This window comes from Pleurodeles waltl, chromosome 6, assembly GCF_031143425.1.
Source record: "Pleurodeles waltl isolate 20211129_DDA chromosome 6, aPleWal1.hap1.20221129, whole genome shotgun sequence".
NCBI classification, from domain to species: domain Eukaryota; kingdom Metazoa; phylum Chordata; class Amphibia; order Caudata; family Salamandridae; genus Pleurodeles; species Pleurodeles waltl.
This window is the reverse complement of record NC_090445.1, coordinates 472,933,675-472,956,000: the sequence shown is the minus strand read 5'-3', so window position 1 is coordinate 472,956,000 and position 22,326 is coordinate 472,933,675.

Below are 22,326 nucleotides of genomic sequence, written 5' to 3'. Positions count from 1 at the left end.
CCTGAGTCCTTTGGAGAGAACACTGCAGGGGCATCCGATGTCAAAACTACAGGCACCTCAGGGGGAAGGGAAGGGGGGGCCACCACAGCCACATGAGTCCACGACGCCAGATCCACGAGGAGCCACCATGCCCACTGTACCATCCTGGGGAGTGCAAAGCCACAGTCTCTCAAGTCTCTGCAGTGGGTGGGTTGCCCACTGTACCATCCTGGGGAGTGCAAAGCCACAGTCTCTCAAGTCTCTGCAGTGGGTGGGTTGCCCACTGGACCATCCTGGGGAGTGCAAAGCCACAGTCTCTCAAGTCTCTGCAGTGGGTGGGTTGCCCACTGGACCATCCTGGGGAGTGCAAAGCCACAGTCTCTCAATGTCTCTACAGTGGGTGGGTTGCCCACTGTACCATCCTGGGGAGTGCAAAGCCACAGTCTCTCAATGTCTCTGCAGTGGGTGGGTTGCCCACTGGACAATCCTGGGGAGTGCAAAGCCACAGTCTCTCAAGTCTCTGCAGTGGGTGGGTTGCCCACTGGACCATCCTGGGGAGTGCAAAGCCACAGTCTCTCAATGTCTCTACAGTGGGTGGGTTGCCCACTGTACCATCCTGGGGAGTGCAAAGCCACAGTCTCTCAGGTGGATTACAGAGTCCACTGGTCAAGGAGGAGGCATGGTGGGCACAGTGAACCATAAACAGTGCCTGAGACGGCGGGACCCAGCGCAGCTGTGCATGACATGGCGATGTCCAGCGGAGCGGTGCTTGACAGGAAGGGTCCAGCGGAGCGGTGCTTGACAGGAAGGGCCCAGCGGAGCGGTGCTTGAGACGGCGGGGCCCAGCGGAGCGGTGCTTGACAGGAAGGGCCCAGCGGAGCGGTGCTTGAGACGGCGGGGCCCAGCGGAGCGGTGCTTGAGACGGCGGGGCCCAGCGGAGCGGTGCTTGACAGGAAGGGCCCAGCGGAGCGGTGCTTGAGACGGCGGGGCCCAGCGGAGCGGTGCTTGAGACGGCGGGCCCAGCGGAGCGGTGCTTGAGACGGCGGGGCCCAGCGGAGCGGTGCTTGAGACGGCGGGGCCCAGCGGAGCGGTGCTTGACAGGAAGGGCCCAGCGGAGCGGTGCTTGAGACGGCGGGGCCCAGCGGAGCGGTGCTTGAGACGGCGGGGCCCAGCGGAGCAGTGCTTGACAGGAAGGGCCCAGCGGAGCTGTGCTTGAGACGGCGGGGCCCAGCGGAGCGGTGCTTGAGACGGCAGGGCCCAGCGGAGCGGTGCTTGAGACGGCGGGGCCCAGCGGAGCGGTGCTTGAGACGGCGGGGCCCTGTTCAGCGGTACCTGTCTTCACGGCGGGGCCCTCTTCAGCGGTGCTCTTCTGCACGGCGGGGCCCTGTTCAGCGGTACCTGTCTTCACGGCAGGGCCCTGTTCAGCGGTGCTCTTCTGCACGGCGGGGCCCTGTTCAGCGGTACCTGTCTTCACGGCGGGGCCCTCTTCAGCGGTACCTGTCTTCACAGCGGGGCCCTCTTCAGCGGTACCTGTCTCCACGGCGGGGCCCTCTTCAGCGGTGCTCTTCTGCACGGCGGGGCCCTGTTCAGCGGTACCTGTCTTCACAGCGGGGCCCTCATCAGCGGTGCTCTTCTGCACGGCGGGGCCCTCTTCAGCGGTACCTGTCTTCACGGCGGGGCCCTGTTCAGCGGTGCTCTTCTGCACGGCGGGCCCTGTTCAGGGGTACCTGTCTTCACGGCGGGGCCCTGTTCAGCGGTACCTGTCTTCATGGCGGGGCCCTCTTCAGCGGTACCTGTCTTCACGGCGGGGCCCTCTTCAGCAGTACCTGTCTCCACGGCGGGGCCCTCTTCAGCGGTGCTCTTCTGCACGGCGGGGCCCTGTTCAGCGGTACCTGTCTTCACGGCGGGGCCCTCTTCAGCGGTACCTGTCTTCACGGCGGGGCCCTCTTCAGCGGTACCTGTCTCCACGGCGGGGCCCTCTTCAGCGGTGCTCTTCTGCACGGCGGGGCCCTGTTCAGCGGTACCTGTCTTCACGGCGGGGCCCTCTTCAGCAGTGCTCTTCTGCACGGCGGGCCCTCTTCAGCGGTACCTGTCTTCACGGCGGGGCCCTGTTCAGCGGTACCTGTCTCCACGGCGGGGCCCTGTTCAGCGGTACCTGTCTCCACGGCGGGGCCCTCTTCAGCGGTACCTGTCTTCCCGGCGGGGCCCTCTTCAGCGGTGCTCTTGCAGTATGTCAAGGGAGTCATACCTGGCCTGGACACCCTGCTCAGTCGCCCTCCGACCGTGCTGTGTCAGGCCCCTTCGGGGAGTGAGTCCTGGGCCCTTTGGTGTCGTCCCTTGCAGCCGGGATGGGGCTTGTGGGGCCCTCCTGCTCCGCGCTCCTGGTGGTTGTCCTCTCCACCCTGCTGTCCTTCCGCTCCTTAGATGGGGCTCTCGGGCCCTTGCCTCCCCTGGCTGCTGTGGCCGGTGAAGTGGCCGGAGTCACCTCCTTGGGGGCAGCCGTCTCTGTCCGCTCATGGCGGCCCTTCAATTTCCGGGTCCTCTTGCCTGGGGGGGGGCTGGCTGTCCCCTTGCTGCTCACCGAAGTGTTACTGCCGCCAAAGGGTGGACTCCACATGCCATGCACCACTTGCACTGTAGTAGTTGGGCTGGTGGTGGCTGAGGTGCCCTTGGGACTTTTCCCAGTTGGAGGGGGTGGGTCGGGGGAGGGAAAGAGGTCAAAACTGGAGAGGTAATTTTTCTTGGGACCAAGGTAAGGGGTAGGAGTAGTGGTGAGAGAAGTGGAGGAAGAGGATGTGGTTGTATGAGAGCCAGGTGTGCTGTCCTTGGGTGCAGGTGACTGGAACGTAGGCTGTGGTGAGGTGGTTGGCTGTTGTTTGGGTGTCTGCCTGCGTGTATGTGTCTTGGAAGAGGGGGTGACAGACACAGTGGGAGAGGACACAGGGGACGTGTAAATGCCAGTGGGGGTGGTGACTGCAGGTGTGCGGACTGTAGTGGAGGGTTTGCTGGTGGTGGAAGAACTGGCTGATGTTGGGGTGCATGCAGGTGTGAGTGTAGACGTCAAAGGGAGGGAGGAGGGAGACGAGGAGGACGGGGACACAGAGGTGGTAGTGACTGTTGATATGTCTGCATCTGTGTGTTGCTTGGGTGAATGCTTGTGTTTTCTGTGGTGCTTATGTTTGGATGAGCTGGCCTTGGGTGTTGAGGTGTGTGCAGGCTGGTCTGATGGTGTGGATGGGATAGGTTGAGGTACAGGAGACAGAGAAAGGGTGGAGGCAGATAGAAGAGGGAGACTGGAGACAGGGACAATGGCTGCCGTCAGTGCTGAGGCCAGAGCAGTGAACGCTCGTTGATGGGCAGCCTGACCCGAATGAATGCCCTCCAGGTAGGCATTGCTCCGATGCACCTCCCTTTCCACCCCCTGGATGGCATTCAGAAGGGTAGTCTGCCCAACAATGACCGTCCTCACCAGGTCAATGAGCTCCGCACTGAGGGCAGCAGGGGTAACAGAGGCAGGGGCTGGGGTGCCTGGGGCGAAGGAGACGCGCGCCTTCCTGGCCGAGCGGCCACGGAGCGAAGACTGAGGGGCTGCTGGGAGGGCGGTGCTGGTGCGCTGGGTGGCGGCTGTACCTGTTGTTGCGGGGGGCACAGATGGTGCCGCCCCCGCTAGGGAGCTCCCAAACGAGGACGTGTCCGTGTCGCTGGTGTCTCCACCGGCCCCTGTTGTGGTGCTCCCCTCGCCCTCCGGATCACTGGTGCCCTCGGTGTCTGTGTCAGTGCCCACCGGGGCCTGGTGACCTGCAGCTCCCTCCTGCTCCGACGCCAAATCTCCTCCGCCTGAGGATGCTAAAACACAAGAAGACAAAGATTTAGGGTGGGGTGAGAAATTAAACAAAGTTGAGTGCATGCCTTAGCAATACCCTTTGCGGAGAGGACAGACACAGGTGCCTCGTGCACTAATTCGCGAACTTGGGGTACACTACTCAGTACTTCTGACTAGGCAAACAGGTCTAGGGACAACACACGCGCACATGGGTGATGCTGGAGCATGGGTAGCTGCACTTGGCACCCTACAGAGGTGGGGGGCGGGGGCACAGGGCCATGCCTAAGGGAGCGGACTACACTACAGAGAGCGCCCGGGCCTAATGTCACCCACAGCCCTCCTCCCCCCCCCAGACGCCTCCAATGCGCATACAGATGGGAGAATGTGCGGATACTCACCCCCTTGTGTCTGCTGTGCTGTCCTCAACTGCCCATCCAAATTAGGGTAGGCCACCGCCAGGATCCGGGACATCAGGGGGGTCATGGTGCGACTGGCACCCCTCCTAGGTCGGGAGGCCATCCCCAGCAGTGTTTCTGCGGTCTTCCTCGTTCCGCGGCGGATGTCCTCCCACCTCTTGCGGCAGTGGGTGCCCCGTCTGTTGTGGACCCCCAAGTTCCGGACTTCCTCGGCGATGGCACGCCAAATATCGATTTTCTGGTGGGCGCTCACATGTTTGACATGTACAGGGTGGGAAAGAGAAACCGTCACATATCTGCATGTTTGGAGTACCTGCCCCCCCCTCCCCAACCTTGTCATGGTTCCCATTCTCTCATCTGTCGTGCGTTGCACTCCCCATTCCCTCCACACCCCACCAACTTACATCCCCCCCCCTCCACACAGGCATAACCCATTCAATGTGCACTGAGTGTACTCACCTGTTGGTCTGGAGGACCGTAGAGTTGCGCATACTGGGGGAGGACCCCGTCCACGAGCTTCTCCAACTCTTCTGAACTGAAGGCGGGGGCCCTTTCACCAGTAGCAGCAGCCATTGTCACTTCCAGACCGAGTTCACAGCAGCACTTGCAGTATAGGTCCTCTCCTGTGGATGATCAGGTCTCGAATGATTGAGCTGATAGAAAATGGCGGTCATGCCCGCGGCGGTGCGTACCGCGGCGGTGCGTCCCGCGACCGCCGGCGCACATCGTCATTGGCTCCTGAAACCCATAGGCTTCAATGTTAACCAATGCGGCTTTGCGCCGCGGTCTTCGACCGCCTACTGCCACGGTGTGCCCCGCCAGCGCATTGACCTCACATCCCATTGTCCCACTTCACAGGTCAGGCATCGGCCATTTCAAGGGCCCACATGGCTTAATATCTAATGCGTCACACAGGCCTAGGCCTTGCAATGGCACACATACAAACATATCAAACCATATATTTACCTGTACTGTGCAAGCTGTGTTGTACGCACCTGTGAGTGGATTGACTCTGTACTCCATATTCTCCTTCCTAGGCACCGTCCGCTGGGACTAGCGATGAGAAGGAGGAATCCTCGCGTGTACCGGCCGCTGGTGGACCTGTCGACAATGGAAGAACGCCATATAATACTACGATACCGACTTGACCGTGCCTCCATCCATGAACTGTGTGCCCAGCTGGAGCCAGCCCTGATGTCCCCCATCCGCCAACCCACAGGAATTCCCCCTCTGGTGCAGGTTCTGTCAGTCCTCCATTTCTTTGCAACTGGCTCATTCCAGACAACAGTGGCCATGTCATCTGGGATGTCTCAGCCTATGTTTTCCAAGATCTTATCCAGAGTGTTGTCTGCCCTGATGAAACTCATGCGGAGCTACATCATTTTCCCAGAGGAGGGTGATTTGCCTACAGTGAAAGCTGATTTCTATGCCCTTGGACACATCCCCAACATCATTGGTGCAATTGATGGGACCCATGTGGCTTTAGTCCCCCCAAATGACGATGAACAGGTGTACAGGAACAGGAAGAATTACCATTCAATGAATATCCAGGTGGTCTGTTTGGCTGACCAGTACATCTCCCATGTAAATGCCAAGTTCCCAGGGTCAGTGCATGACGCGTATGTTATGCGAAATAGCAGCATTCCCTATGTGATGGACCAGCTACAGAGACAGCGTGTGTGGCTAATAGGTGACTCTGGTTACCCCAACCTGCTGTGGCTATTGACCCCAGTGAGGAATCCCAGGACCAGGGCAGAGGAACGGTACAATGAGGCCCATGGGCGTACTAGGAGGGTGATTGAGTGAACCTTTGGGCTCCTGAAGGCCAGATTTAGGTGCCTGCATATGACAGGTGGATCCCTAATGTACTCACCAAAGAAGGTGTGCCATATCATCGTGGCGTGCTGTATGCTCCACAACCTGGCTTTGCGACGCCAGGTGCCTTTCCTGCAGGAGGATGGTCCAGATGGTGGTGTTGTAGAAGCCGTGGAGCCTGTGGAGAGTGAAGAGGAGGAAGACTCTGAGGACGACACAGACAATAGGGACAGAGTGATACAACAGTATTTCCAGTAACACCCAGATAAGAATCACCCACGCCATTTCACAATTGCTTATAGCCTCCTGCATCTGTACTTTCTGTAGTTCCCCACAGATGTTTTTCATTAATTTTTACCTTTCCCTTCCCTTCTCAGTGCTGTCTGACTCAGTACCTGACTTCTGCTTGGTTCGCACATGAAATACAGCGTATTGACATTGGTATGTTGTCATGACTAATTGACAGAACAGAAATTGAACAGTAATATGTAATACATTTGTTAATAATACAGCATGACTCAAAACAGATTTGTGTGCAAAATGTGATTTATTTACAGTGCTAGATATCGGTACATGTGATTCTAAGGGTGATGGGTGGGGGTGGAGGAATATCCATGGCAGAGTCCAGTTCTCAGTCTCACAGGTGCATTGTTCTTTTGCCTGTGGAAGGATGGAGCATAGGCAGTTCATGGTTGGACAGGGTGGCAATGTGGGACAGTGGGAAGACTTGAGGGGGTATGTCCTGCTGGCGGGGGTCTTGACATCCTACTCTGTCTTTTTTTTTGGTCTCAGGCTCCTCTTACGGGGTGGTTGTTCTTCAGCAGGAGGTGGGGTTCTGGGGGGCTGTCGAGGTGTTGGGACCTCCTGTCCACTAGCGCCGGCGGAGGTGGTAGGCTGTTCCTGGTCCGGCCTAGTGACAGGGGCCCTGTGTGGTGCACCATGGTCCCGCAACGCATCCTCTATCCTGTGGAGGGCCAGGACGATGGTCCCCATTGCGGTCCCGATGATTCTCAGCTCCTCCCTGAACCCCATGTAGCGTTCTTCCTGCTGTGCCTGGATCTCAGTGAACCTGGCCAGTACCGTCGCCATCGTTTCTTGGGAGTGGTGGTATGCCCCCATGATGGTGGTGAGGGCCTCTTGGAGAGTGGGTTCCCTGGGCCTCTCCTCCCCCCCCTGTCGCACAGCAGCCCTCCGAGCTGCCCGGTTTCCCCCGGCCTCTGTCCCCTGGACGGTGTGCCCGCTACCACTGCCCCCAGGTCCCTGTTGTTGTTGGGGTGTTGGGTTAGCCTGGGTGCCCTGTAGTGGCGGACACACCGCTGATTGAGCTGTCCTAGAGACAGAGGCATGGGCCCGCTGGGTGGGAGCTGTGCTGGTGTTGGCAGAGGGGGTCGGGTCTGGTGTGGCCTGTGGCTGCCTGAGGGGAACCGACTGCCCAGAGGTCCCCGATGGTCCGGGCTGGTCATCAGGTTCACTGTCGACAGAGCTGCTATCCTCAGTGTGGGCCTGTTCCGGTGTTGGGATGGACACTTCTGGACCCTCCTGGCTGGTGTGTTGTCGTTCGGGTCCTGCATGGGGTAAGAGAGTTTGGTTATTGTTTCTGTGTGTGCAATAGCGTGCGTGTTATGGGTGCCCTTGTCCCCCAGTGCAGGCATTCCCTTGAGGGAGGTGTTGTGAGGGTAGTTAGGGGGGGGGGGGGTTAGTGCAGTGGTCATGCTTAGGTGATGGGTGCCCATGATTTGTGTTGGCATGCAGGAGTTGGTGTTGGGATGGGTAGGTTGTGCTGGTGAGACATTGTCAGGGAGGATGTGTGCTGGGGGGTTGGGGGTGAGGGTGGGGGTGTGGGTTGGCATGCTGGTGGGGTGGGGGGGATATAGTAGTTGAGATTGGACTTACCAGAGTCCATTCCTCCGGCTACTCCTGCGAGGCCCTGAGGATGCAGGATGTTCAAGACGTCTTGCTCCCACGATGTGAATTCGTGAAGGGTGGGTGGGGGTCCGCTGCCAGTCTTCTGGACCGCGATGTTGTGCCTGGAGACCATCTGTTGGAAAATGGGTTATTGGTAGGGCAGGTAGGTACCTACACCTAGCAACAAGCCACAAACCTTCACATAAGTACAGTTAGGTCTCAGTAAATTAATCCCAGCTCTACCCTTGGTAGCTTGGCATCGAGCGTCAAGGCTTAACTTAGGAGACAAAGTGTAAAGCATTCAAATATCACAAAACAGTAATTAAATAAAACACAGGAAACAGTTTAAAAATCCAAAACCAATTTATAAAAATAGCTTATATTTTTATCTTTAAAATGACACAAAAACGATTAAAATCGGTTCAGTGGAACCGGAGATATGAATTTTTAAAGTATTATTATTTTCTAGCGCTTAGAAACAAAAAGCGCCAATCGGGTCATCTGGTTGCACCAGGACCGGGGCAAAGTCAAACTTTCAGGCCGACCGCGATGGAGCCCTGCTCGGCTACAAGTCGCGGGAGGCCTCGGTTAAAAAGTTACCTTCTGACTTAGTCTCTTTTTTGATGTTTTTCTTCCCCGGGACGAACCTGCCAGTTGGATCCGACCTCCTGGAGCCCTTGTCCGGATACGCGAAGTCGGTTTCCTCGGTGGTGATTTTTACCTTCGGACTTAGTCGTTTTTTCGAGATGAAAATCCTTCGACCGGGGTAAACCTGGATCTTGATCCGACGTCCGTGGAGCCCTTCTCGGATACGATGACTGGAAGGTCCCAGTCAACTTTTTACGTTCGGACTTAGTCTCTTTTTTGGATGTTTTTCTTTACCGGGACGAACCACGAAGTCAGGCCGGGTCGCGGTTGAGGCAAGCCGGCTAGAATTTCCGCGTCGGGTCGGTCACTTTATGGAGCTTTTTTTCAAAAATTCTCCAATCTTTTCCAAACTTCTGGGGCTTCACCCAGATGTTCTTTTAAGGTTCTTTTGGGGTCCACAGCTCACCCCAAGGGTCCAGAAGTTCTGTGATGGTCCTTGGGAAGTGCGGACTTCAACTCCCAGAATGCACCTGGCGCAAACTCCTTTTTGGCCACTGGACAGTGGTCAGCTGGTCACTTTTTCAGGAGTTGGTGCAGGGGACTCTGGATAGCAATTTTTCACCTGTAGCAAACAGGGAGTCCCTCCTTGAACCAGTGGAAGCCAGGCAAAGTCCTTCTTGTGGTGAAGCCCAAGTGTGCAGCTGGTGCAGTCTTTCTGAGTGCAGGGTCCAGGTGCAGGCCAGGGGTCCAGCAGGGCAGTCCTTCTTCTCCTTGTAGTTCCTTCTTCTTGAAATTTGGTGGGGATCTGAGGTGTGGGTGCAGGTCTGCCAGTTTTATCCTTGCTCCTGGGTGAAAAGCAGGGGGGCCCTGGTTCTCCAATCAGGGACAGGGTCGTCCCCCTGTGATGACCACTTCCTGGGAAGTGTGGCAAAAATCCATCCCAGAAGGCAACAGTCTCTAAAAATCCAAAATGGATGAATCTGATTTTTGGAGGAGAGATCTGGCTGAGCCCACTCACTGGTGTGGCTAAAAATCATAAACACACCCCTCTCCTGCCCTCTCCTAATCTAATCAAGGGGGCACCTAGCTGTCTGGGGTTGCAGGATGTGGGGGTGTTGCTGGGTGCTCCAGATGTCCTTCTCTGCCTTTGAAGACCAGCTTGGCAGCCCTCCCCCTTCCTGCCTCACCATCTGCTGAGGGGAGATTTTCTCCCCCAAGCACATTCTTTTGTGTGAAGCCAGGCCACTTCACACCTCATTAAAGTAGCCTGGCAGAAGCTGCTGCAGGCTGGCCAATCAGAGCACAGCAGCAAAAACAATGCAGAGCTGAAATTGGCAACTTTTTAGGTAAAGTCTAAACTTTTTACCTGAACTAGTTATATTAAATCCAACAACTGGAAGTTGTGGGATTTATTATAACAATCAATTTGATACCAAATTCTTGGTATGTAACATTTAAGGAGACTTTAAAATTTAAAATAAAGTCTGCCCATTCTAGCCTATGAAGGCCATTTACTTCAATGAGGGAAAAACGAATTTGGCTGTTTTTACCTCACCAGGGCTTATAAATCTATTTTTATAAAGTCCCTGCTTATAGTTACATGGCACCCAGCACTAGGGGCACATAGGGCACACCTTAGGGGTGACTTATATGTAAAAATAAGGTAGTTTAAGACTTTGGAAGTACCTTTAATTCCAAAGTCGAATTTGCATATAACTTTAATTTAAAAGCAGCCAGCAAGGCAGGCTTGCTTTTAAAATGACACTGGGCACCTCAGCAATGCACCTAGGTGTGCACCACCTATGCTGTGGTCCCTAAACCTACATGCCCTACCATATACTAGGGACTTATAGGTAGGTTAACTTAGCCAATTATAATTAGCCTAATTTGCATATCCATTTTACACAGAGCACTGGCCCTGGGACTGGTAAGCAGTACCCAGGGCACAGCCAAGAGTCAGTAACCACCAGTACCTATCCAGAAAGAGTGGGGGTGATCAGGCAAAAAAAAAGGACTTTCCTACACTGCCCCCCCCCAGATGAAAGGTGATGGGTACTAACCTACACCCTGGTAGTCCTCATCAGCTAAGTGGAAAAACCTGGAAAGGCCATCTGCATTGGCATGAGCAGTCCCAGGTCTGTGCTCCACTGTGAAGTCCATCCCCTGTAGGGAAATGGACCACCTTAACAGTTTTGGGTTCTCCCCCCTCATCTGCATCAACCATCTGAGAGGTCTGTGGTCAGTTTGTACACGGAAGTGAGTGCCAAACAAGTAAGGCCTCAACTTCTTCAGGGACCAAACCACAGCAAAGGCCTCCCTCTCAATGGCACTCCATTTTTTCTCTCTGGGGAGTAGTCGCCTGCTGATGAAGGCAACTGGGTGATCATGGCCCTCTTCATTAACTTGTGCTAACACTGCCCCAATCCCTTCCTCTGAAGCATCTGTTTGCACTACAAACTCCTTGCTATAGTCAGGGGCCAGTAACACTGGTGCTGAACACATAGCCTGTTTTAGGGTGTCAAAAGCTTTCTGACACTCTGGGGTCCAAATGACCTTCTTGGGTTGTTTCTTGGAGGTAAGCTCAGTCAGAGGGGCCACTATGGTCCCAAAATTCTGAACAAACCTCCTGTAATACCCAGTCAGGCCAAGAAAGGCCCTGACCTGAGTCTGGGTTTTTGGAGCCTCCCAATCCAGGATAGTCTGGATCTTGGGCTGGAGAGGTTGTACATGGCCTCCACCAACAAGGTGGCCCAGGTACACAACAGAACTTTGCCCTATCTGGCACTTGCTTGCCTTGATAGTCAGGCCTGCTTGAAGCAGAGCCTGAAGCACTTCCTTCAGGTGGACCAGGTGGTCCCTCCAGGTGGAACTAAATACAGCTATATCATCCAGATAAGCTGCACTAAAAGATTCCAACCCAGATAGGACTCTGTTCACCAACTGTTGGAAGGTGGCAGGAGCATTTTTCATCCCGAAGGACATCCCCTTGAACTGAAAGTGGCCCTCTGGTGTGGAAAATGCTGACCTCTCCTTAGCTCTTGGACTTAAGGCAATCTGCCAATATCCTGAGGTCAGATCAAATGTGCTCAGGAATTTGGCAGCCCCCAACCTGTCAATGAGCTCATCAGCTCTAGGTATGGGGTGAGCATCAGTCCTAGTGACTGCATTTAGACCTCTCTAGTCCACACAGAATCTTAATTCTTTCTTCCCACCTTGGGGATTAACTTTGGGCACCAGTACCACTGGACTGGACCAAGGACTATCAGAGGGCTCAATTACCTTCAGGTCCAACATCTTAGCCACTTCAGCTTTGATGTTGGCCTTGACCTGGTCAGACAGCCTGTACAGCTTGTTCTTGACAGGCAAGCTGTCACCAGTGTCAACATCATGGACACACCAATTGGTGAGTCCAGGGGTCAGGGAGAACAGACTAGCAAACTGTCCCAAGACTTGCTTACAGTCTTGTTGTTGCTGATCTGTCAATTTGGGAGAGAGTACCACTCCCTCCACTGACCCATCTTTTTCCTTTGAGGACAGGAGGTCTGGCAGAGGTTCACCCTCCTCCTCCTTCCCTTCATCAGTGACCATCAGCATGGTCATGTCTGCCCTGTCCTGGTGGGGTTTCATCCTGTTTACATGTAGGATCCTGTGAGGATTCCTGGGGGTGCCAAGGTCCACCAAGTAGGTGACCTCACCTTTTTTCTCTAGGATTGGATAGGGCCCAGTCCATTTGGCCTGTAGTGCCCTAGGAGCCATGGGCTCCAAAACCCACACCAGCTGTCCTGGGTGATACTCAGGCATGGTAGCCTTTTGATCATGCCAGAGCTTCATGAGCTCCTGACTGGCCTCCAGGTTTCTGCTTGCCTTCTTCATATACTCAGCCATGCGAGACCGCAGGCCTAGTACATAATCCAGCACATTCTCCTTGGATTCCTTGAGAGGCTTTTCCCAAGACTCTCTCACCAAGCACAATGGGCCTCTTACAGGGTGCCCAAACAGTAACTCAAAGGGGCTGAATCCAACCCCCTTCTGTGGCACCTCCCTGTAGGCAAACAGCAGGCATGGGAGGAGGACATCCCATCTCCTCCTGAGTTTGTCAGACAAACCCATGATCATGCCCTTCAGGGTCTTATTGAATCTTTCCACCAGACCATTGGTCTGTGGATGGTAGGGTGTGCTGAACTTATAAGTAACACCACACTCCTCCCAAATGGCTTTCAGATAGGCTGACATAAAGTTTGTGCCCCTATCTGAGACCACCTCCTTTGGGAATCCCACTCTGGTGAACACACCAAGTAGGGCCCTAGCCACTGTGGGAGCAGTGACTGTCCGGAGGGGTATTGCCTCAGGGTACCTGGTGGCATGGTCCACTACCACCACAATGTACCTGTTACCTGAAGCAGTTGGTGGGTCTAGGGGACCAACAATGTCAATTCCCACCCTCTCAAAGGGAGTCCCAACCACTGGCAGTGGAATCAAGGGAGCCTTTGGCTTGCCCCCTGTCTTGCCACTGGCTTGACAGGTGACACAGGAGTTGCAAAACTCCCTGACTTTTTCTGACATTTCGGGCCAATAAAAATGGTTGACCAGCCTGCTCCAGGTCTTGGTCTGTCCCAAATGACCAGCTAAGGGGATATCATGGCTTAAGGTAAGGAGGAATTCTCTATACTTTTGGGGGACCACTACTCTCCTAGTAGCCCCTTCTTTAAGGGCCCTTGCCTCAGTGTAGAGAACTCCATCCTCCCAGTAAACCTTGTGGGTACCACTGGTATCCCCTTGTTCTTGCCTGGCAGCAGTCTGCCTCAGGCCCTCAAGAGTGGGACACTCTCTTTGTCCCTGGCACAAATCTTCTCTGGTGGGCCCACCTGCCCCTTGCAGTTCTGCCAAGTCAGGCAGAGTTTGCAGGGAAGGTGTCCCTCCCTCAGAGTTCAGATCCTCCCCCTCAGGGTTGGATTCTTCCTGACCCTCTGTACTTGTTGGGGCTGGCAAGCCAGACCCAGTGCCTTTTCTCTTTTTCTTGGAGGCTTGGCCCATTGTTCCAGGGAAAAAGTGTCCAGCATTCCCCTGTTGTGCCGCCTGTGACCTGGTCACAGCACACACCCATTCAGGGAGGTCCAGCATCTGTGCATGGACCCTTCTTTCCACTTCTGACCACTCAGATGCTTCAAGATCATTTCCCAGTAGACATTCTACTGGGAGGGCAGGAGCTACAGCTACTTTTTTAGGACCAGTCACACCTCCCCATTCCAGACTCACCATAGCCATGGGATGGAGTTTGGTTCTGGTATCTGCATAAGTCACCTGGTGGAAGACACCAGGTAAGACCTGCTCTGGAGAAACCAGCTTTTCTGCGACCATTGTCATACTGGCTCCTGTATCTCTCAGAGCTTCCACTTCAGTCCCATTGACTTTAGGCCTCTGCCTATACCTCTCCATGATGGGAGGTAAGGTGGCCATAGTTGCAATGTCCACCCCACCCACGGATACTAAGGTGACCTCAGTGTACCCTGATTCCACCCCTGGGCCAACTTCCACCCCCAACCCTACACTAGCAATCCCCTGGGATTGCGCACCAGTGGGGGCTTCTTGGTGCAGATAGCATCTCCTCTTTTATGTCCTGGCTGATGACAGTCAAAACACTTGCCGGCCTTAGCAAGCTCCTGAAACTTATCTGCTTTAGCAGGATCATAATTCTTTCCCTGATACCCTTTCCCTTTAAAAGTGAATTGGCTCGGGGCTCCCCCTCCCTGGGAAGTTTTTGGGGACTCTTGTGAGGACTCTTTGGGTTTTTTGTCATCTTTCCCCTGGTTCTTCCCCTGAGAAGAACCATGTCCTCCCTTTTTCTGATCACCCCCTGGGGGTTTCTGGTTAACCCTAGTTCTTAACCAGTCATCTGCTGCCTCCCCCAGCTCTCTGGGGTTGGTCAACCTAGAGTCTACTAGATACTGGCGGAGCCTCTCTTGGACACAATTAGTTAGAAGGTGCTCCCTCATAATCAAATTGTACAGCCCCTCAAAGGTACTTACCCTGTTGCCCTGTATCCAGCCCTCCAGTGCTTTTACTGAAATGTCCACAAAGTCCACCCAGGACTGGGTGCTTGTCTTTTGGGTGTCCCTAAACTTAAGCCTATACTGCTCTGGGGTTAGACCAAACTTTTTAGTCAAGCAACTCTTCATACTGGGGTATGAGTCTGCATCCTCCCCACTCATGGTTAGGAGCCTATCCCTCCCAGAGTTGGGAACTAACTCCCAAAGGAGTGAACCCCAGTACTGAGGCTTGACTTTCCTCATCTGGAGGGCCCTCTCAAAGGCCCCCAGCCACTTATCTATGTCATCCCCCTCTACATAGGCAGGAACCACCCCTTTGGGTAATCTGGGGGCAAAACCCCCACCCAGGGACACCTCAGTTTCTTTCTCGCTGCCTCCATCTTTTTTTTCTTTGCTTGCCCACTTTTTCTTTTCTAGGGCAAGCTTATCTGCTTCCAAAGCTATGTAGGCTAGCTGGGCTTCCAGCTCTCTTTCTCTGATGGATGGGTTCTCTCCTCCTGAAAGGACCCCCTTCCTACCACTAGCTTTGGGTCTGCCCCTAGTGACTGTATCCACTGAGGACCGTTCCTCCTCTTCCTCACTTAGGCTCGGATGCCTTCTCTCCCCTGAGTGGTTAGAGTTAGCATCTTCCTCTTTTTCTTCCTCCTCTGGAGCTTCCTCTGTCTCTACCTCTTGGGCCCCAGCCCATGCTGTCAGGGATTTAATCAGGATTTGCTTCCTGAGATCAGTGGTTGCAGGCAACCCTCTCTCAATACACAACCCCCTAAGCTGGACTACTGTCAGTGTGGGTAGGCTAGCCAGATCAAGCTCCATGGTTCCCTAGTTTTGTGTCAACAAAAACTTTTTGCAAAAATTGGTAACAAGAATTTAGAAAAATTACAAAAATTCAATAATTGAAATTAATCCAAATTAATTAAAAAAAAAAAAAATTAAAAATTAAAAACAATTTTTGCACTAGGACAATTTAAAGGATTTTTAATTTGTTTTATCTAAAACTGTAACGTGATATTGAACACAAGTACAGGATCCCGTTGCTGCTTCCAATTATGTTGGAAAATGGGTTATTGGTAGGGCAGGTAGGTACCTACACCTAGCAACAAGCCACAAACCTTCACATAAGTACAGTTAGGTCTCAGTAAATTAATCCCAGCTCTACCCTTGGTAGCTTGGCATCGAGCGTCAAGGCTTAACTTAGGAGACAAAGTGTAAAGCATTCAAATATCACAAAACAGTAATTAAATAAAACACAGGAAACAGTTTAAAAATCCAAAACCAATTTATAAAAATAGCTTATATTTTTATCTTTAAAATGACACAAAAACGATTAAAATCGGTTCAGGGGAACCGGAGATATGAATTTTTAAAGTATTATTATTTTCTAGCGCTTAGAAACAAAAAGCGCCAATCGGGTCATCTGGTTGCACCAGGACCGGGGCAAAGTCAAACTTTCAGGCCGACCGCGATGGAGCCCTGCTCGGCTACAAGTCGCGGGAGGCCTCGGTTAAAAAGTTACCTTCTGACTTAGTCTCTTTTTTGATGTTTTTCTTCCCCGGGACGAACCTGCCAGTTGGATCCGACCTCCTGGAGCCCTTGTCCGGATACGCGAAGTCGGTTTCCTCGGTGGTGATTTTTACCTTCGGACTTAGTCGTTTTTTCGAGATGAAAATCCTTCGACCGGGGTAAACCTGGATCTTGATCCGACGTCCGTGGAGCCCTTCTCGGATACGATGGCTGGAAGGTCCCGGTCAACTTTTTACGTTCGGACTTAGTCTCTTTTTTTGATGTTTTTCTTTACCGGGACGAACCACGAAGTCAGGCCGAGTCGCGGTTGAGGCAAGCCGGCTAGAATTTCCGCGTCGGGTCGGTCACTTTATGGAGCTTTTTTTCAAAAATTCTCCAATCTTTTCCAAACTTCTGGGGCTTCACCCAGATGTTCTTTTAAGGTTCTTTTGGGGCCCACAGCTCACCCCAAGGGTCCAGAAGTTCTGTGATGGTCCTTGGGAAGTGCGGACTTCAACTCCCAGAATGCACCTGGCGCAAACTCCTTTTTGGCCACTGGACAGTGGTCAGCTGGTCACTTTTTCAGGAGTTGGTGCAGGGGACTCTGGATAGCAATTTTTCACCTGTAGCAAACAGGGAGTCCCTCCTTGAACCAGTGGAAGCCAGGCAAAGTCCTTCTTGTGGTGAAGCCCAAGTGTGCAGCTGGTGCAGTCTTTCTGAGTGCAGGGTCCAGGTGCAGGCCAGGGGTCCAGCAGGGCAGTCCTTCTTCTCCTTGTAGTTCCTTCTTCTTGAAATTTGGTGGGGATCTGAGGTGTGGGTGCAGGTCTGCCAGTTTTATCCTTGCTCCTGGGTGAAAAGCAGGGGGGCCCTGGTTCTCCAATCAGGGACAGGGTCGTCCCCCTGTGATGACCACTTCCTGGGAAGTGTGGCAAAAATCCATCCCAGAAGGAAACAGTCTCTAAAAATCCAAAATGGATGAATCTGATTTTTGGAGGAGAGATCTGGCTGAGCCCACCCACTGGTGTGGCTAAAAATCATAAACACACCCCTCTCCTGCCCTCTCCTAATCTAATCAAGGGGGCACCTAGCTGTCTGGGGTTGCAGGATGTGGGGGTGTTGCTGGGTGCTCCAGATGTCCTTCTCTGCCTTTGAAGACCAGTTTGGCAGCCCTCCCCCTTCCTGCCTCACCATCTGCTGAGGGGAGATTCTCTCCCCCAAGCACATTCTTTTGTGTGAAGCCAGGCCACTTCACACCTCATTAAAGTAGCCTGGCAGAAGCTGCTGCAGGCTGGCCAATCAGAGCACAGCAGCAAAAACAATGCAGAGCTGAAATTGGCAACTTTTTAGGTAAAGTCTAAACTTTTTACCTGAACTAGTTATATTAAATCCAACAACTGGAAGTTGTGGGATTTATTATAACAATCAATTTGATACCAAATTCTTGGTATGTAACATTTACGGAGACTTTAAAATTTAAAATAAAGTCTGCCCATTCTAGCCTATGAAGGCCATTTACTTCAATGAGGGAAAAACGAATTTGGCTGTTTTTACCTCACCAGGGCTTATAAATCTATTTTTATAAAGTCCCTGCTTATAGTTACATGGCACCCAGCCCTAGGGGCACATAGGGCACACCTTAGGAGTGACTTATATGTAAAAATAAGGGAGTTTAAGACTTTGGAAGTACCTTTAATTCCAAAGTCGAATTTGCATATAACTTTAATTTAAAAGCAGCCAGCAAGGCAGGCTTGCTTTTAAAATGACACTGGGCACCTCAGCAATGCACCTAGGTGTGCACCACCTATGCTGTGGTCCCTAAACCTACATGCCCTACCATATACTAGGGACTTATAGGTAGGTTAACTTAGCCAATTATAATTAGCCTAATTTGCATATCCATTTTACACAGAGCACTGGCCCTGGGACTGGTAAGCAGTACCCAGGGCACAGCCAAGAGTCAGTAACCACCAATACCTATCCAGAAAGAGTGGGGGTGATCAGGCAAAAAAAAAGGACTTTCCTACACCATCGATCGGACCTTCCCCCGTAGGTCGTTCCATCTTTTGCGTATGTCCTCCCTATTCCTGGGATGCTGTCCCACCGCGTTGACCCTGTCCACGATCCGCTGCCATAGCTCCGCCTTCCTAGCTATACTGGTGTGCTGCACCTGCGAGCCGAAGAGCTGGGGTTCCACTCTTAGGATTTCCTCCACCATGACCCGGAGTTCTTGGTCCCAAAAGCGTGGGTGCCTTTGGGGTGCCATGGGGTGGTGTGGTGTGGGGTGGTGTATGTGATGATAAGTATGTTGGTGAGGTGTGCTTTGTGCTACTATGTGGTGTGTGTGATGGTGTAGTGTGCCTCAGTGTGTCTTGCTTTGGATTGTCTGCTGTGTCTCTCTCTCCTTCTCTCAGTAATTATGGTCGCAGGGGTTTGTGGGTGATGTGGGTGTGTGTTTTATAGTTGGTTGATTGTGTGGGAGTGGTGTGTGTATGTGTATCAGGTGTGTGTATTTCAAATTGTCCAATGTGGCTGTGTTTTGGTGATGTGTGTGTATTCTGACCGCGGCGGTGTGTACCGCCAATGGAATACCGCGTTTGAATGACCGCCGTGTGGATTCGTGGGTCGTAATGGCATGGGCGTATTTCTGTTGGTGTGACGGTGGAGGTTTGGTCATCTCCAGTTTATCGCTGCCCGCTGATGTGGCGGCCTGCAGTGGAGGACGGAATTTTGGAGGTTTGGCCGTTGTGGGTCAGAATGACCATGGCGGTTAACCGCGGCCGTGGCGGTGTTATGGCGGTCTTCTGACCGGCGGTAAGGGCCTTTTACCGCCGAGGTCAGAATGACCCCCTAAACTTCCTCCAGATATTACCCGGAGGCATTTGTGTAGTGAAAACAAGTAACATGGGGGAAACCATGAAGACTTACCAGGGAATAAGATAAAAACAATATGTTGCTCTCAAAAGTAGAACCCAGACTCTTTAGATAAAACGGCACAGGTGCATCATTATAATATACATTTATTGTATTTTATCCATACAGTTTTGCAACTGCAATTCTCAGACATCTCAGATTGAGGATGCTAAATGTATTTCAAGATTTATGTCCAAGTCAAGTAAAGTCAAATAATGTTTGGGTAATAGACTGTCTTACCATGTTTTATTAATTACAGGGAAAATATTTTGGGGGTTATTCCAACTTTGGAGGAGGTGGTAATCCATCCCAAATGTGACGGATTTACCACCAGACGTATTACGAGTTCCATAGGATATAATGGACTCGTAATACGGCTGGTGGTATATCTGTCACTTTTGGGACGGATTACCACTTCCTCCAAAGTTGGAATAACCCCCTTTATATCTGGGCAGGACAACAGAATTTTCTGATCCCCGTGGTTGGGATTAAGGGATCACAGTAGGCTGTCCAAATTGGTATTTCATTATCTGCCAGTAGTGGCAAAAATTAAATTCTCGCTGGGTACTAGCACCCCTACTGTTAGGTCACTGGACAGCAAGTGTATGAATTGTGATTTCTAAGCAATTACTGTTTGTAGTAAAGAAGTCCCACTTGGTTCATGCTGCAGGGGGTTTACTGCCTTTAGGTCTCCTATGAGAGATAGCCATTTAGGTTTATAAAGTCTAGGCTCTCGAAGTGCTAGTAACGTGGGACAAGAGTCCTTCACTGGGTTCAGGGGGGTCTCTTTAGTGGATAGAAGAGGCGTGTACTGGCTTCTGTCCCAACAAGAAAACATCATAATCCAAGAGCAGGTGCTCCAATAGTTAAAATCAAAACCCTGGGGTGAATAACAGGCTAAAGCCAGACAACTCCAAAACTATGCCTGTAGTTCTGGGAATTCAGTGTTTCTTTACAAACTGTTTCCATAGATTTATCTGGGAGATGTTGGAGGACTTTTCTCAGTCACAAACGTTGGAAGGGGAAATGGTGGATTAGAAATGCCATAATAATATTGGCAGACAGACCCTCACCACTATATATCCATCCAGACTCTTCCAGACTCTTCCAACATGGGATATTCATACTACATGTACTACACATACAACTCCACAATACTTTGTTAGTGCGTCTGAGCTTAATGGGTTTCTTATCATTAGTTTATAAGGGGATGTGTTAGAGGTTCAATTGACCTTTTGACTGCGCTTAGAGTAATTCCCACCATAAGACTCAGCTTCAATAACAATCAATAGCAATACCAATCAATACATCAATAATCTTGGAAGTCAGTAAATTCCACACACCATGACCCCTTTGACCACGAATAACCACACCTTTATGTAAAAGTTAGAAAGTTTGTTTCCCAATATGAACAATGCAAATATCACGTAACTTAGTCTCAAAATCAAATGATACACTTACAGAAACAACACTGGTTGACTGAATCTTCTAAATAATCTGAATTTAATCAAAGTGTGGATCACTACACATTCTAGAGTTACAGTACAAATCAATAGCAAGAATAACTGTGCAATAGAAATAGCATACATTTAGATTCAGAAAAGAAAAGACGTCAACTATCGTTAATAATTAGCAAGCTTCATATGTGAGTCTCCTAACTAACCTTCTAATTAGAATGGCATGTTTCGGCTTCATACAAAGCAATTTAGTCAACACACATTTTGGAAAACCATCTAAATATGGCTCTATCAAAATCAGTGGTTGGTACCTAAAGACAAAAGCAAATGATATAGTGATCAATTACATGGTTATATACCTCAGTATGGTTCATCAAGCTGTGACAGTCTTCTTCAATTGGACATCTGTTCGGTCTGCATGGGCATCAGGATTCAGCCATAAAGTTCAAAATAGAAAAGTCTCAGGGAACAAACATAATAGGAAAAGTACTCCTTGGTAAAGGTTAGAAAAGGTGGATGCGTCTCATCTCAGAATGGTTAGAGAAAAATAGGGCCCTCTCATCTCAGCGCAGTCTGGCTAAGTTAGACTCCTTAAAACTTCTTCCCACGTTGCAATTGGCCAAAGAATTGTACGTTTACGTTTAGTCCAATGAAAGTAGAACCTCAAATCTGAGATATAACTAAATTGTCTGTCGCATGTCGATGATTGGCTCCTCTTCTCCTGTTCCCGTCGTTGGGCTCGTCAGGTAACAACTTTCTATTGGCTTATGCTCCAGTCAGTGCAACCATTGTTTGTTCCTGGGAACATCGCCTTTACACACTCTAAATTAAAGTATTAGTAGCTAGTACAACGTATTCTAGCAAGCAGTTCTTATGGGAAAGAATTTTAGCTACTAACATTCGGTCAACGCAATGGAAAATTACAAATCTAATTCTCTAAGCAGCCATTTTATGATGCATCTAAGCAATGCAGCTTGACATGAGGTTGTGCAACTAGGCCCCATACCTCACTAATTTAAGGCCTATGATTAATAAAGCAAATACATAATACATGACCAATAATATGACATACTATTACATGAATCCAAACATGTGCACATTTTTCATTAATAGTCAGTTAATAAAGACACTTTGTGATTATTGATGGTCACTCAAGTAGGCACATTTTCAAAGTTGTGTATTATTTCTCTATATTAACTCATTTTCTGTACTCAAAATACATGAATATTCATTAGTGAAATTTCAGCATTAACAACTTTTAAGGTAGGTAGGAGAATCACAACCACAGGCTCTATTATATATTGCATGTTGCACTAGGATCACCGGAGGGATACTGACTCTTTGGAACCCAAAACTATAAATCCTTGCAAGAAGTTTAAGCTGGGATATGCCTTCAGGAACAAACCCTATAGCAGTCATTTACAAATCCCCCATCACCAGCTTCAAAATAATAAATTGATGTTATCGAACAGGACCATTTGGCACAGAACATTGGTAACCACTCAGAAAAATTGCACTTTGCACAGTTCCCTGAAATTGGTCTGAATCTTGCATTACATAGGAAAATTTGTCACCATCAAACTAAAGACTGATGTGAAATTGCACCTTCCCAATGTAAAACAAGTCACTATTTTGAAATCTGGAATCAAGGGGCCACAGTCAACAATACGGCTCTAAAGTTGAGAAATAATTAATAGTAATGCTTAGTATATGGCTGTCTTCTGTTTTCCCTACCTTCAATAAACATACAGCTATGGCTATCTAACAAACCTGTCCAAAATGTGCCTGCAGACGTTTCTTTGGTATGTATCTGTTGGAAACCTAGGATTTTTGCTAATCAGATACAAGTCTAAATGGCAGGTTGGGATGGGGATGCAGTGCTGGTT